Raw genomic sequence first — 18077 nt, forward strand, 5'->3', positions numbered from 1 at the left:
CCTCTTGCACCCCAACCCACTGCCCTGAGCCCCCTGCCGCACCCCACACTCCTCTTGCACCCCAACCCACTGCCCTGATCTCCCTGCTGCACCCCACACTCCTCTTGCACCCCAACCCCCTGCCCTGAGCCCCCTGCCGCACCCCACACTCCTCTTGCACCCCAACCCCCTGCCCTGAGCACACAGACTGCACATAGGAAGGGTTCTGAGAGTCCAGCCAACCAATCCAGAATGCCTCTAGCAGCTCTCTGATGCATAGGGGGATTTTGCACTGTTACATCCCTTCATGCTAACAAAAACAACAAGGAGTCTGGTGGCACCTTAAAGACTAACAGATTTATTTGGGCATAAGCTTTCGTGGGTAAAAAACCTCACTTCTTCAGATGCACTTGATACTTGATCCCTTCATGCTGTACAGCATACTCCCCCTTTGCTTGTCTGGCCAGTTCTCCTACATGGACCCTTTGTGAGACTATGTGCCCAGGGAAATAGTGAGTGAGCAGGCAATGCATGCCATGGGAGACCAGGAACTGGAATACTACCCGTCCCTTAGGTAGGCTATGTAAAGGGTGACTGGGCTCTCCCACTATACACCCATGCAAAGCCCAGGCAGAACCTGGCCCATGGTGTCTCTGAAGGAAATACATTTACATCTCTGGCAAAATTATTGTTACCCCCTTTGACCTGAGCAGCTAGTCAAAGTTTGAGGCTCTGCGGGTGTTCCAGGTGGGAGAAGAAATTGATGATGGAGTCTGGTATTTTCATTGATGCAATCTTTTTTATTTACAAGGAATGTACAAAGTCCTGCTTTCCTGAACACAGAAGAAGCCAAACAGGGGACAAGGTCCTTGCCCACAGCACCCAGAACACTCTTTTCAGCCAGCTATCTCTCTAAGCTTTTTCCAGGGTTGAGTTGCCAGCTGCCTATTCAGTGTCTCTGTTTCTTGTCTTCAACTTGTCTCTGTTTGACACACACCTCTGGTCAAATAATACCCAACAGAACCCTCCACCTAAATGATGCTAATTTCTGGGTGGGCTCATATATCATTTTGTCTTAGCTCGGAACTCATAATGAACTTATTTTAAAATAAAGGGTGGAGGTTAATCTCATAACATTATTATTTAACAATTTGCTAACCATTTGCTCTGCTCTGTATAAACACACAAGATGATATAGTCCCTGTCTCAAACAACATATGTTCTAGTTCAGACACAGACTAAACAGTTCTGACATTCTGGGCCTAATTCTTCATTGCTTTCCATTGTGCATAGTCACTTACATCAATGCAAAACCGGTAGCATTTTTCACCCAACCAGAAGGGTTATACACCCACACTCTGCACAGATGTAAATGACTGGGGCACAAAGTGCAAGACACTGGAGAATGAGTCCAACTGTATAGGCTATGCTGGGTGAAAGAACCACCTAAGGGTGTTGGAGAAATTCTGCAATGAGCATCTTCCAAGGGCAAGATTGTGATTTGTCAAGAAAAGATTCTTAATATGTTTTCACCTGTGGAAATTCAGGAAGTGAAAACTTATAGTTATTCATAACCATATGCAGGACTTAGGAACTCCCTAGGAATTCTTTCATGTGCCTGGTTGCTTCATATCCTGGAACTACAGCATTAACTCAGACTATTCAGCAGCTCTTCATATATTGCAGTGTCATGACCTGCACAGACAAGGCGCACCTCTGATCAGAATTTGGATGCACAGTTGGTTTCCTTATAGGGAGCAGGAGACAATTTATTGCTGACTACATGAATTTTTCCAATGCACTTTAATCACAAGGAGGCGGTCAAGTGCTGCTGTCATTCCTTCCCTGGCTTTTTGGCCAATAAACTTTGGTGATGTATCTTTAGACCTTAATGAGGATATAGTGGAGCTCAAGGAAAGATGTTTATCCCAGTCTGAAAAAAATATTTCCTTCACTTTTTTTCTGTTATATTTAAAAATAACTGAATTTGGAAAACATTTGTCAAATAGAATTGGACTGTGAGCAGCTTCCTTAGAAATGGTTGGCCCATTATCATGCACCATTCTGCCTGGTGAGAGACCATCTTTGAGAGTACTAGCATAAGCCACCATGTTTTTCATTACTAGTAATGGGATCCAATTGCTTCTTCATCTTCCCTTACTCACTTTCCTTTTTTTTTACTTAGGATGAAGAGAAGCAAAAAGCCAAAACACAAGTTACCAGAGAAAATCTGAGCCAGGACCAAGGGGGAGGAATGGAGGAGTTGGAATATTACCCAGGTTGTTTCCTGCACCAGGTCAGCACGTTCATATCCAAATTCAACAATAAGTGCTCACTGCTAGGCACTTAAATTCATATTTGGGCATCTATGTAGAATCTGTTAGTTGTCGATGGCCTCAATCCTTAAGTAAGTTGTGCTTGCCTGGAACTTCACTAAAGTCAAAGAAGTGGGCGCAGTGCCAACTCATATACAACACATTGTATCAGACTCTTATTGTACATTCAGCTGACAAATTTAGGCATGTCCATTTGAAAATGTTGGTCCCAGATTTTGTCAGGAACATAGTGACATTCTGACAGTGACAGAATTATGAATTTTTCCAAACTTGGCACAGGATGAAGTTCTGCCATTTTTCAGCAAGTCAGGTAATGGAATAACCATTTGTCTCCTGTGGTAACTACTTTTCATATCATGGCGGGTGGGGTGGGGGAACAGAAAAAAAAATAAGGATTTTCCTTCATTTTTTATTTATTTATGGAGCAGACTCACAAAAATGTTATCTTCTGCCAGTTGTGATCATTTGTCCCCCATTAACACAATTAATTTTGACACAACAGCTTTAAATGCGTATCAATTAAAAGGAGAGTGATTTTCTTCAAAAGCTTGCTTAATGCAGTACTAAGCAAAAGTGCGAGACAGAGGAGTGTAAACTGAATTCCTTTGTTTATCAACAGAACAAATGCAGCATAGGATCCTGACTATTGCATATCAGTAGTGACCTGGGAGGATTATCTCTAGGGCTCAGAAGACATCCTATACGGTGGGATGGAGGAAGGATAATTTTATAGTCAAGGCACTGGACTAGGAGTCAGGAGAACTGGATTCAATTCCCAGCTTTGCCACTGAGTTCTGATGGGCAAGTCATTTACTCTCTGTGCCTCCATTCTCCATATGTCAAATGAGAAGAACGTTTCTTCGCTGTTAATGTGTGTCTGCCTGATCTATGTAGGCTCTGACCCTGCACTGAGAACCAAAGGGGCAGACACATGAGCCTGGTTGTTGGTGCATCTGTGAGTTCCCGGGGTGCCCAGAACTGTGAGTCACTGTGTTACCTCCGTGTCTCCAGGGAGAGGGAAACTTACTTGTGCTCAAATGGGTGTCAGCTCCCTGGCACCACTAGCCTGTTAGCTACCCAACAATCTCCTCGGTGCTCTGCCAACCCTTCCTTTGCCTTGAAGGTTAACAATAGGTGTACCCCAATCCCCGAGCCCCTTCGATATATTCCCTTGTAGTATCCAGTCCATTATCCCCTGAACACAATTTAAATTTATCATCAAAGACAAAGATTTAAGAGATAGTGAGTAAGGATAAAACAAATAGGTTACATATAAAACAAAAGTAATAACATGCTTTCTAGAAGCTGAATTTAGCAGATTAATCTTCTGTCTAAAGAAGCTAATTTCATCCCAAATCGTCTTCTGCAGTATTTCAACCAGGCTGGGTGTGATCCTGTTTTAATGAATGTAATGGCACTGCCTGATTATTTCGTAGATGCAGGATAAAGAGACATCTTTGTGTTGCATTCTTATATTCCCCAAATTTCATCCTCTCCCCAGAGACAGGACAACCCCCTGAGGTTCCTTCTCTGGTGTCCTGTCTTCCTGCTGATATCCCATCCTCCTGTTGATTTTGTATGTAAATTGGGCTTCCACTGTGTTGTCTTCAAAAACTCAATTTACGTGTGAACTAAGAAACAGGTGAATATACATCCTTTGTCTGGCAGAAACCGGTTTGTCAACCTTGCCTTAGTATAGACTTTAGGAACGTATTTTCACTGTACATATATACCTACTTACATAGTATCTGTACATACATTTCACAACAATATTAATGACCAGTGTGATCCTCGCTTTCATTTAAGACCTTACATGACAGTCTTTGGTGAACCAGCACAGGGCCACCCAGAGGAGGGGGCAAGTGGGGCAATTTGCCCCAGGCCCCGGGCCCCGCAGGGGCCCCCACGAGAGTTTTCTGGGGCCCCTGGAGCGGGGTCCTTCACTCGCTCCGGGGGCCCCGGAAAACTCTCGTGAGGCCCGGGCCCCCGGAGCTTCTTCCGCTCCGGGTCTTTGGCGGCAATTCGGCGGCAAAGGGTCCTTCCGCCCCGGGACCCGCTGCCAAAGACCCGAGGCCCCCTGAATCCTCTGGGCGGCCCTGAACCAGCATGAATATACCAGGATTAGGGTACTGCTTGGGTAAATCCCTTGATATCTGGCATTGAAGAGTTTTAGGGTCACAGCATTAAAGCTTTAGAATGTAAACTCTATGGGACAAGGACTGTCTCTTACTACGCCTTTGTACAGCACAATGGGACCCGAATCTCAATTATAATACCCATCATAATAATAATAATTCTAGTGCTTATAATTTTCATTAGTAGATCTCAAACATTTTACAAAGGAGGCCAGGATCTTTAAACCCATAGTAAATAAGGGCTGATACTGCTCAGATTGTTGTCAATATATTGTATGATTCTTGTAAGCCGTGGAAAATATATTATAGGGAACAACCCTACACTGGTAGGGGCTGAACTAAATGGTATAACAACATTTTTCCACCTCAGACATTCATGATGGTGACAACATTTGGACATGGATGTGAAAACCGCACTGAGACTGCCAACTTGCTAAACATAGCCTGCCAAACTACCTTCATGAAAATGACTTTTGGTCACCACTAATTTCATGCCTTAATAGGTAAGAAGGTTAGTATGTCACTGAATGCACTGCTGATCACAACAACTTTTATAGAAACAGCATGGGCCAGATGTAGACTATTAGACAGCATTAGTGATTCAGCTTCAGAAAGGCTTAGGAGCCTCTTTTCATGCTGAAGGCAAAAACTGAAGATACTAATTGTACTTCTTGTAGTGTCAGACTCTTCATCTGAATGAGATGCTTTGTGATTTCCATAAACCCCTGGAGCATAATGATTGAGTTGAAATACATTTCATGACAGATTGACAAAGAGGGCAATTTTTTTTCTTAATACAGCTATTGGAATACATCACCATAAAGGGAAGCCCCCCAAAAGACATTTTATATATATATTATGGTGGTATATATACACACACACACACACACACACACACACACACACACACACACACAGTGGTATTGTTTCCAGAAATGTTCTGCAAGATTTTTTCTAACAATAAACCTCATATTGTCTCCTCCTTGTCCCACACAGTGAAAATATTTTGAAAGTGGTTTATATATATATTATATATAAGTGGTTTATATATATGTTTAAAAAATTGCACTGTGTATGTGTGTGTGTGTATATATATATAATATACACACACACACACACACACACACACATACACAGTGCAATTTTTTAAACATATATATATATATATATACACACACACACACACATACACAGTGCAATTTTTTAAACCACTGAGAATGATGCATACAGTAAAGTTTCATTCTGACATCAGTTATGCTTGTGGAAATGGGGACAGACTTCACTGAAATAAGTGGTATCATATTGGTGAAAGAAACATGACATTCATGCCCCATATTTAGGTAACATCACATTCCATTTGTTGGTGTTAGTTACAGGAAGCATTCCCAAGAAGACCCCCAAACCAAACAAAATTCACTACGTCAGGTTTTTGTTTTGTTTTGTTTTGTTTGTTTTTTAATTAAAGAACAAACCTGAAATGCAAACGAGATTTGTTGGAACATTGAGTAAGGTTTATCGATTTTTACAGTGGAAACTGGATCCGGTTTTGAGAGACAATGTGTGTGGTTTTGTTGGTAATTTAGTGTGGATATAACATGTTGTGACTGATTTTTAATTTGGGCCTTTGAGTTTGATTGAACCCAAAACTCAGAGCAAAAGTGCAGGGCAGAGCAAGCCTGAGCAGAATAAAACCAAAGAGAATATTCCCATAAGGCCCTACGAAGTGAAACCACCAGGGTTGACAGCATAGTTGCCAGCTTTCACGTGGTAAATAAGCACCCCAACTTTCACAAGCCAAAAAACAAGCTAATCCCATTTCAAAACAAGCCAATCTCTAAGAACCCCAACACTCTATGTGACTAGATCCCCCTTGCGTGCAGTCTGGGACTGTGGTGGGCCTGCTGTGCACCCCTGACTTTCTCCCTCCCTTGCCCCTGCTTGCCCCCAATTAAGAAAAAAAAAAAAAAAAAAAAAAGAAGCAACAAGCAACAATCTACAATCCAAACAAGCAACAAGTTAAAAGCCAAAAAAAACAACTCACAAGCCAATTAAGCCAAAAACTAGCCCAATTTCTGAGGTTTTTTCACAGGTTTGGAATGTCTGGTTGACGGCTTTAGTCCAAACGGTTTGTGGATAGGTACATCCTCTACTGCTTGGAAAATGTCACAACTAGAACTGAACCCAAACCAACCCCACTGAGTCTTTTGAGAGTTTGGCATCCAACCTTGAATCTGCATGCAGGGAGGGGTTCTTCCTTGTGCTACGACTCCTCTACGCCACTGCAGCGCTTGACAGAATTATAAAAGAATTCACCTAGTGCAGGCAGTGAGTAGGGAAGATACAAGCTGACCTATGTAGGACTCCTTACAACTCCACATATACAGTGTAGGTGGGTGGGTGAAGGAAGGGGATGGGATGGGGGAGCACTGGCATAATGTTGAGCAGCTCCCTGGGCCACTCTCAGGGTATGTCTACATTGCAAAGTTTTTGCGCAACAAGTTATACCACTTTTATTAAAGCACTGGAATTAAACTGCTGTTGCGAGTGCACACTGTGCTCCTTGTGACCGTGGAGCGCATCCACATTAGCAGCTCGTGCCACGGCAAAGACAGCAGTGCATTGTGGTAGCTATGCCACTGTGCAACTGGCTGCAGGGTGCTTTGGGAAGGGTTTGCAATGCCTCGTGGGGCAGGCACAGCATCACATGATGCAGGTTTCCCAATCCCATTGTTCCATGGGCATCCTACTACACTGCCAGCTGTTTTGCAACTGAAGTGGAAGGGGGAGTGTGTGTGACAGGGACTGTGTATGTGTGTGTGGGGGGGAGAGAGAGACTGTGTTTTGGGGGACAGAGAGAGTGTGTCAGCCTGCTGTCTTGTAAGTTTAGACAGCGGCAGGAAGCAATCAGTCCCGAGGTAGGGGGAGGCAAAAAAACCCAACATCAGCTCCTGCCTCCCTTCCCAGCTCTCTGCACAGCAATCTCCCTCCCTCCTCTATCTCGCTCTCTCTCTCTCTCTCACACACACACACACACAGGCCTGCCTCTGTTTTCAAGAGCACAAGCATTCCACAATAATGGTTTGCTTTGTGTCCTGGAGTAGATCAGCCCAGCACTCAAGGGCTGTCAGAAACAGAGCTTTGAAAGGGGAGAGGCGCATGTCTCCAGGGCAGCCAGCCGAGTTCAAAACAATGATACTTCTGGAGGCCACTTATAGTACTGAAAGGAACTGATGTGTTTACACTGGTAATGCAGCCCAGGAGCATCTGTGCTGTAGTAGTTTCTGCACACTAAGGCTATGGCTACACTGGTGCTTTACAGCGCTGCAACTTTCTCGCTCACACCCCTGAGTGCAGCAAGTTACAGCGCTGTAAAGCGCCAGTGTAAACTAATCCCCTCATGGAGGTGGAGTACCTGCAGTGCTGGGAGAGCTCTCTCCCAGCGCAGGTGCGCGACCACACTCGCACTTCAAAGCGCTGCCGCGGGCAGGGCCGGCTCCAGGCACCAGCCTATCAAGCATGTGCTTGGGGCAGCACCTGGAGGGGGGCGGCGCTCACCCGGGGAGAGCGGAGCCGCAGCTGGCTCGCTGCCCTCCCCCGGCGCTCTGGCCGGCTGGGGAGAGCGGGGCCCCGGACGGGCTCTCCGCCCTCCTCCCAGCGCTCCGGCCGGTCGGGGAGAGCGGGGCCCCGGACGGGCTCTCCGCCCTCCTCCCGGCACTCCGGCTGGTCGGGGAGAGCGGGGCCGCGGCCGGGCTCGGCGCCCTCCCCTGCCGCGCTCCCCGCTGGGGGGCGGCGGGAGGCTTTTTTGCCTGGGGCGGCAAAAAAGCCAGAGCCGGCCCTGGCCGCGGGAGCGCTCCCGCAGCAGCACTTTGAAGTTTCAAGTGTAGCCATGGCATAAGTGGCTTGGCAGTGTCTATACCTCAGGAGTTACACTGTAGAAAGCTGCTTTACTGCGCATTAACTTGCCAGTGTAGACAAGGCCTAAGTTATGAAAGTGACTGTTTCAGTTTCTGACCAACCCAGAATCTCAAGGATGTAAAGGTGGCTTAAAGCTACCTTTACTGCTGTTATAACTGTAATTACCGGTGGCTACATGCTGAAACTCCTGGGGGCTTAGCACACAATCTGATCTCATCACACAATTTTGCCATTGTGTCTTATCTCTGTCATGTCTGAACCAAAGCCAGATATCCAAACTCCTTTAAAAAGGGATTTGGTGAAAGTCCAGATTTTGTAGCTATAGTCTCCAGCAGCCCCTCTCCTGTGTGTGTATGCGCACACCCACGCACCCACACGCATACACACGTACACACACTGCTATCTAAAGGATGGAATATGTCCAATCTGTTCAAGTGTTTATCAGCTTTTAAACATTTCACTCTTTAATGCCTATCTTGAAAAGAGGGGACAAACCCTAGTACTATTGACAGCCAATGGAGAAAAATAGCAGGTGCTACATGGAAGCAGTAGAATCCAATGAAAAGGGCATTGAACTAGGAAGCAGAAGACTGGGTTCTATTCCTGCTTCTAAATGATTTACCCTAGATCACGCAAACTCCGTGCCTCAGTTTCTTCATCTGTGAAATGGTATGATAATGCTTAACTGCCAATATAAAATACTTTGTGATTGATAGATGAAAAGCACAAGTATAAATATTATTTCAGTGTCTTCTTCTTGCCCACTCACGAATAAAGTATGTGATGAGTATTATACAGTGGTTGAGCTCTGAAGTAGAAAGCAACACATAGCTCATTATATGTAATGTATCTCTGTCACGATGGAGAGGAGCCTGGTATCAAAACTCAAAAGAAAGCATAGTTAGTAGGCTAAAAATGGCCACAGAGAATGCAGCACAGTTTTGGTTTTCCTAAATGAGCAAGAGGCATATGCCACAAGCTACATTCCTTCACAGAATTCTTCAGGCTTGGATTATAGAGCAATAAAGTACATTCATCTGTAGGTTGGTGGAACACTTTTTGCACCTTATGAAGCACACAGATGGATTGCTGGGCCCTGTCACCACTGAATTACTGTGAGGGGAATGAATAGTTAAATACCACATCTATTTTTTCCAATGTTAAAACCAACCTCTGTTTTTCTATTTTGTTAAGCTGCTTTATAATGCAATTAGAGAGCTCCTGGAGGCACTAATTGGATCATAAAGTGTCTTGTTCAAGTTCCAGCTGAGGAGAGGAAAAAACAGCATCACTTCGCATCCTCTCTGCACCTGCAGATATGTTTGTGAGGCACCTCGGAATTCAATTATAAGCACCTACAGCAGCCACTAAATCACATAATATAGAGTCAGATCCTCAGCTCAGACAGCAGCATCCAGAAGCTCAGAGCCTGCAGGAGCTTCATCTCCAGCTCTGGACAGTGGAGAGGTTCCTCAGGTGGAAGGGTCCCTCTGTTGTGCATCCATCTATGTCTTCTCCCTTCCTGTAGATGAGGTCTGAGACTCTTCCTAGCCTGGATGACATTTATGACTGGTAGGTCCTTGGGATGACATGGTCGCTGACCACACAAAGCATATTTTCAATACTCCAGCACAGGTTGGGTTCTGACAGAGTATCTGGGAAAATATGAATGGGCCTCACAACTAATGTAGACGGCTGAACAGAGCTTTGAAATGGTGCTGCCAGCCAGTGTCTTGAGATGGGGACTTCTAGAGTTCTACATTCCAAGGCAATTAGGAGGTGGAGAGGAAAGGCCTATTTTGTATCCTCTGTTAAATTTGAAGAAGACCCCACAGGAGCAAAGTGGGCTTCAGAAACCCCTAATGCCTTCCATCTGTGGCCCCAGACAGTTAAGCAAGAGAAGAGTCAAGGACTCATGTAGTGGTGCTTGCCAGACAGATCTCTCTGAGGTTCCTGCCCTGATCCAAGCATTATCTTGTCTCTAGATCAGGTGTGAGTCCCCTTCTTGCACCATGCCTAAGTACTGTAAAATTTGCTTAGCCCAATGCATAGCCAGTTTATGAGACCTGTTAGGCCTTACATATCTCTTACTGCTTACCAACATAAGCACCAACTCCATGGGTGCTCCAAGGCTCAAGCACCCACTGGAAAAAAATAGGGGATGCTCTGCACCCACAGGGCCAGATTAATCTTTTGTGGGCCCCGGCACCCTGACCGTGGCCCTGTCCTCCACTTCGTCCAAGGCCCCATCCCCCACTCAGCCTCTTCCCCCTGAGACCCCACCCACCATTCACATTGGGGGAGTGGAAAGGAGAATCTACCAGCAAAAACAAAAGTCAGAACCTGTGCAAACTGGTATGCAGATTGGGCTCATACTTTACAACCCTGTTTACCCAAAGGATGCAGGAGAGACACAAAATCCATGGACAAAGTTGAATTTTGGATAATGGGGTAGTTGGTCAGAAGACATTGAAAAGACTGCCCTCTGGGTCCCGAACCCCACAGTACAGAAAGACAACACTGGCCAGCCCCACTACAGTTGGCCAGCATTCAGCATCCCCCAGCGTAAGAGCACAGAGAAGAAAATTCTGCTTAGCTTTACAGATCTACTGACTTTCACAGGGCCATTCTAACTGGCTAGCACAGGTATAGTATCTATACCATCATAGTGGGGGCATAACCATACTTTGGCCTTGTCTATGATATCAGAATGAGAGAGATGGAGCTGCCCGGTAACACCTTGTATAATCGATTGTTTTCATAGTCTTCTATGCAGAAATAGAATCATTAGTGGATGACTTAGGGCATGTCTACACTACAATCTTAAGTTAGGTCGACTTACAGCCACCGCAGTTGTCCACACTACCCTCCTTCTGTCAGCAGTGTGTGTCCTCACCAGGAGCGCTTAAAGCAACTGAAGACGGGCAGTGTGGGGGACTGAGAGACAGGACTCTCAGCTCCGCTCAGCTCCCTGTTGGGATCCCACTTCCCCCCCTGGGGCTTCTCACCTTCCCGCACCCAGCTGGGAGTGAGGGGAAGTCACCTGGGGCTTGTCACCTCAGGCAGGGAGAGCCGCACTCGGAGTCCCGTCAGCTGCCATGCTCCTGGTGGGGGACAGAGAGCCTGGGAGGAGGGGGCAGCTGGGCTCCTGGCTGGGAGCTGGGAGTCTTGGTGCAGTCAGTTGACAAGACAGCCAACAGCCGGTGCAAGGAATTCAGTTTCTACACAGACATGGCTTCACCCTAACTACACCAACATAAGCCCTAAATAAAATAAATGGAGACATCCTATCTCCTAGAACGGACCTTGAAAGGTCATCGAGTCCAGCCCCCTGCCTTCACTAGCAGGCCCAAGTACTGATTTTGCCCCAGATCCCAAAGTGGTTCCCTCAAGGATTGAACTCATAACCCTGAGTTTTAGCAGGCCAATGCTCAAACCACTGAGCTATCCCCCAGCCCTATACCTGTTGTGAAGGTGGAGTTATATTGTCGGTGTAGCAGGGCCCTTACATCAGTGGGACAAGTCTGTAGTGTGTACACTGACATAATTAGGTCAACATAAGCTGCCTTCTGTCAACTGTCAACCTAACTGTGTAGTGTAGACCAGGCTTTAGTCTCCTGTTCAGTCTTTAACTCCTCTACTGAGATTGCCAACAAGATTCCCATTTCTGGTGATGAGTCTCGTGCTGTAGGCTCCTACCTGCTGAGAACTGCAGTGAGATCACCAGTCATTTCACATAGACCACTAAACAGGCATCAGATGTTGACAACTTTTAAGCACTACTGATATGGACTGGATGTGAAACAGTGCCGCTGGTGAACGACTCTATAGCCCACTACTGATGCTGCCATGCCACCCATGCCTACTGACTAATACCCTCTGCAAGTTTGGCAGCTTTTCTCAGCTTTCTTTCAAACTTTGGCCCGGTTATGTGGTTTCAAGCTTTCCATCACTGCAGGTATTATCCTTCCAGCTTACACACACACACACTTTTCCTTCTTCTTATTAAGAAATACAAATATAATTTTCACTGTTGGACCATGTGTAAATAAAATGTAGTCATATAGAAGTGTTGAATTATTTTCAGTTAACCTGGATCATCCTATTTCTAACACACTATGTTTTTCTATAAGATAGCCATATTTAATTATGGTTTCCATATGTTGACTATTCTGCTAGTTAGTTACACTGTGACATTTATTCTATGTGGACAGTGTGCTCTTTGTTTTGATAAGAAATTATGTGCTTTAATGTGAATTTATGTTGACATTTATTCAGTTAAAATGACCCCCAGAAGAGGACTACACACTCTTTCCTCCCCATTTGGATACATGGGGCCTGGTTCACAACTGGGTTACTTTGGTTTTATACCAGTGTGAATCCATTGAAATCAAGAATCACACCACTAAATGGCAGGATTGAGTGTTATTTTTGGTGTACCTTTGCTTGGCATGGCAGTAAACCCTAGGATAGGTGGATTGAAACTACATTGTTTCAAATAGCAGACCTGCCCCTCAAATTGGCAGTAGCCACAGACCTCCAATCATCCTGCTCTGGAGCCACCCAAACTCTTTTAGGTGCCCTGACTCATCCATCACACTTCAGCTATGTCACTACATCCTGTCCATACTGATGATCCTGATCTGGCCAATTCTGATGCTTCTAGTAAGCTATGGCTGTACACTCTGTGTTGCTGGTAACAGTGCATATCAAGAGCAGTGGAGTAATTATAACAGTGGAAATACCTGAGCTGTAGGCTCAGCTGTCAAAATGAGGACGAATAAGCTGGAACTGGAGTATGTTTGTGAAGGGAGGAGAGAATGGGTCAAAGGTTACTTAGGCAGTGTCCTATCTGGAAGTTACAGCCAAACAGTAGCACCAGAACTGATTCAGAATGAAATGAGCAGAGAAGTGATGCCGAGGTGTAACGTTCCTCACTTGGGGTCTGGTTAGGGAGTGTGGCCTAGTGGTCACAGCTGCAACCCCTGACTGCCAAGAGGGATGTGGTGAGGGAAGCCTGGGCCCTCCCACTCCACTGGCCTCTGATCCAGGGCCCTTTGGGCTACCTGGCACCAAAGCTGCTTAAGGCTGTCCTCCCTGGCCTCTTCCTTTCTCGCTCTCTCTCTCTCTCTCTCTCTCTCTCTCTCACACACACACACACACACACACACACACACACACACACACCCTCCCCAAGGGTCAGCTTAGTCCAAGGCTTTTCCCTGGTGGGGAAATCCAAACCAAAATAAGTAAGAGGGAGTTACCAGTCTCCAAGGTCCACAGGATACTTTCCTCTCCGGGGTGGGTTCTCCCTTCCTTCAGGGTGAGCCGCTTTGGGCAGCTGTGTTAGAGCCTTTAGGCTTCTCACTGCACTACAGGAGCTGTGGGCTGCAGGTCTGCTTATCCATTGGACAGAATTTAAACCAAATAGTGATTTAAAAAAAAATTGAAGTGAATGTTAATATCTGCATCTTAGCTGTGATTCCTTCTCTCTTATGCAAAAAAAATATTGACAGTGGTTAGGCAACCAGTGTGCTGAGACCACTGCCTGTCATGCGGTCTCATTATTTCATTGCTGTCTCACCCTTCGTTTTTAAATTCTTTGAGGCAGGGACATTTTTTGTTCTATGTTTGTACATCCCCTAGCACAATTGGGTCCCAGTGTTGAGGCTCCTAGGCACTGCCACAAGTAATAATTATTAATAAGAACGACAAAGGACCCCTCAATAGCCATAGCCACTGGAGTCAGTAGAAAGGGGCTTAACTTTTTGTAACCTTTGTGGAATGAGTCCTGCAGGAAGTGTACAGGACATGTAACATCTCTACACTAGTCTAGATGTAGTCTTTTGTTTCCTGGGACACCTCCTGATAGGGAGCAGAAACAGAAGCCCAGGACAGTGCACTCTCAGGCTGCAATGACACAGAGTAGTGGTTACCTCAATGCTGTACATGGTTTCTATTAATAAGAAAAGGCTTTTCTTCACACATGTCTGCTCATCCATAAAATACAGCAACCCTGACCCATATCGGAAACTGTAACAGGGTGCACTCACCTCTCGCGAGTGCCCCCTGGCCGAGCGCGTGTGCCTGCACTCTCTCTTTGTTTGTGGTGGGTCTTCGGTGACTCAGCCCTCCGGCCGAGTCACACACAGTCTGTATGTGAAATACAACAAAGCAAACCCCTTCCGGGGCACAAGTCCAACAGGGGCCTCTCTCAGTGCCCTCTGTAATGTCCCTCTCTGTTTGTCCCTGCTCTGGAATAGAGCAGTGCCCCAGGGCTCCTTCCACCCCGTCACAGAAACCAAGAACATTTTCTTACCAGGACATCTGAGTTCCATGCTGCTGCTACCATGATAAAAATGTCTGGTTTCCACATTCCAGAGGAGCTACAACTGTCCTGTGAATATTTCCCGTGGAGGAAATATTAGACTAAGAAAAAATACAAAATGAAGGCCACTAAACTTTGCTGGGCTACTGTGGAGATGGAAACAGTGACTGCTTATGAGGACAGTTCACAGCAGCAGCATGGGACTTAAATAGCCCTACGCTTTTTTCGGAGTAATGCTGGGTGAAATTTTTAAATGTTGATGAAATTTTAAATTTTGGGGGGGAAATGTTTCGATTTAACTGCCTCTCCACCAAAATTTTTCAGTCTACGATAAAGCTGGTCAAAATTTTTCAAATTTCAAAATTTTAAAACTGGATACATGGGACGTTAAACACTCCCCTCCCCCCAACCTCCCCCACATTTTAACCCTTTTTTGGGGATCAGCTTAGGGTTGCCAACTGTCTAACCACACAAACCCAAACACCATTGCCCTGCCCCCTGCCTTGCCACTTCCCCAAGGACACGCCCCTGCCCTGCCTCTTCTTCGAGGCCCCACTCCCTGCTCCAGCCCCCCACTCTCCCTCCGTCCCTTGCTGTCCCCCACCCTCACTCACTCTCACCGGGCTGGGGCAGGGGGTTGGAGTGTGGGAGAGGGTGCAGGATCTGGACTGGGGGGTGGGGTCAAGGGTTTCGGAGTGCGGGAGAGGACTGGGGCAAGGCGTTGGGGTGCAGGAGGTGGTGGGGACTCTGGGAGAGATTTTGGGTGCTGGTGGGGGCTCAGGGCTGGGGCAAGGGTTTGGGGTGCAGGAGAGGGTGGGGGGTCTGGGAGGGAGTTTGGGTGCGGGCTCTGGGCTGGGGCAGGGGTAAGGGGGGTGGGAGGGGGTGAAGGGCTTACCTCAGGTGGCTCCCGAAAGTGACTGGCACATCCCTCTAGCAGCGGCTCCTAGGCAGGGGGACCGGGGGTCTCTGCTCACTGCCCCTGCGGCCAATGGGAGGTGTGGAGTCGGCGCTTGAGGTTGGGGGAAGCGCACGGAGACCCCCTGCCACCCCGCTGCTGCAGGTACATGACGGCTGCCTCTGGGAGTGGCACGGGGCCAGGGCAGGCAGGTAGGCTGCATTTGCTCCACTGTGCCGCTGGACTTTTAGCATCTTAAATCTCCCGGTTTGGCGTCAGTAGCCTCCAGGAAATAGGGCCTGATTCCAGGAGACTCCCGGTGAAACCAGGAGGGTTGGCAACCCTAGACCAGATTAGTTGGAAGAGCTAAGAGAAATAATAACATTACTCCAAGTTTTATGAAGTTGCTGAAGTTTTACATAATTAACATTCAATCATGAAAACAGTGGGCAAAAATGTAATAATTTAGGTGCCACTTCTGCTGTAAGGCCTAATGCTTTGTGGCTTGCTAGGGTGAAGAAACATTTTGGCAGAAGCAGTACAAATGCAATCAGGACTAAACCCTGCTCTTAGGCCAAGGATCAGAAGAAAAAAAATACATTTCTGGAAGCTTGGTAACATCACCCTCATTCACCCACTCATCAACACCAACACTGTTCAGCAATTACATTTCCCAACACCCATCAGTATTCAGGACTGGTTAAGAGTGACAACTTCCTGCATTGTGAAAAGAAAGGAGGAATATGGTTATTTTCTTGTATTGTGAAGTGGAGGTGGAGGAGGAGGATGCCAATCTGCCTGAGACAGGGTGATCTGAGGAACACATCTGCTGTGGTCTGTGATAAGACAACAGCCTCCTGGCCTGTGTCCCATCTACTCTGCCCTGGATTTAATTGCACTAGCAAATAAATAAATAAATAAATAAATAAATATAAAATCTCTGGTAGCACTCTGTCTGCTTCATTAGCAGTTTAGAAGAAAAATGTTATCTTTGTGCTGATTTTTGGGTAGGATCTGAAAACCATCTAAACTGTTTGCCCTTTAAGTGGGAAGGAGTCTCTTTGGTGGATAAAGGCACTCCTTGTCCCTCCTATAAATTGCACCTTTTGTTTAGGTGAAGTCTAATAGTTTCTTTCTAGGTTGTAGGGGGCAGTCAAGAGACTGATGATTGAAGGAGCTAGACAAGATTGGGTGGGGGGGAAATCAATGAATGTATAAACAACAAGTGTTTTAGACTTTAATTGAGTGATTTATTGCCCATTTTGTGCCTCCTTTTGCATTAATGTTGTTAACTTAGTTTTACACAACAGAGTTGACTGTACACTTTGCATTGTCTTCTGGACTCTATTTGTACAAAGAGTAGAAGCATAAAGACCTTGTTTAACATATGAATTGAAATCATTACTTTTGGAGAGCCTTTTTTTTTTAAAGAGTTATTGACTATGGTAGATAAACACTGTCACAAAACTGATTATACCTCCATAAAGTGATTCCTCATCCCATTTACTGAGGACAGGTTTGAAAGTAAAATGCTATGTTCCCTTACAAAGAACCAACAGTTTATGCAGAAGGGCAGCAGAGAACGGTTTGCAAGTTTGCACTGGGTGTATGGGCTACAGTAAACTTTGCTACTTTAGTCCTGGAAGGTAAGTATAAGCTGCTTTGCAGTGCCAGGAAAATAGCTACTGGAACAAATGTTGTAAAAGCTTTTAGAAAATGAAAGAATTATCAGTTAATTATATGGATAGGTGCCTATAAAGTAGAGCTGACCAGAGGACAACAATTTCATTTCACAGTCATTTTTGAGGATTTGAAATTTGTTTTTGTTCCACGTTGGAATGAAATTTCATTTTGCCAGAAATGTCCTGTCCAGCTCTACTATAAAGCAGCCTTCTGTAACAGTTTCCACTGGAGTAACCCTGATCCATGCCATATGACTGGAACATGGATAGAAAGACCAGTCTCTTACCTGCTTGTATATCAGATCTTTAACACACCTTGCATTAACTTATAAGAGGCCCTTTGCTAGCAAGAAGCGGAGTGCTTCTTAGGAGTGCAATACAACACGTAAGCCCTACCATGAAGTTCAGTGCATTTGAATCCTGCACAAATGCAAAGTTCAGCCCCATGGTGGTTCTATCCTTAAGGATTTTTTAAATATAATTGACTAACCAGACAATGGTTGCACGGGGATATTCACAAATGCAGCTGCGACATAGATGCAGCTCTCCCGGGCAGCTCAAAAAGCGACTTGAGTCAGGAATAGGAGCACGCTGATCAGGTTACAGCAGGCGGTTCACTTCCATTCCCCACAGGAATTAGCCAGCGGTGGCTTTGCTGCACCATATTCTCTTGGCAGGTGCTACTCTGTGCCTGGGAGTGTGGTACTGCTTAAATAGAAGGAGTTTAACTGGAGCATTTAATTTTTCAGAAAGCTTTTGATCTCCCACAGTATTCTTGCTGCCAAGTTAAAGAAGTATGGGCTGGAT

The sequence above is a fragment of the Terrapene carolina genome, unplaced genomic scaffold (genome assembly GCF_002925995.2).
Source record: "Terrapene carolina triunguis isolate 2854851 unplaced genomic scaffold, T_m_triunguis-2.0 Scaffold180, whole genome shotgun sequence".
Classification (NCBI taxonomy): Eukaryota; Metazoa; Chordata; order Testudines; family Emydidae; genus Terrapene; species Terrapene triunguis.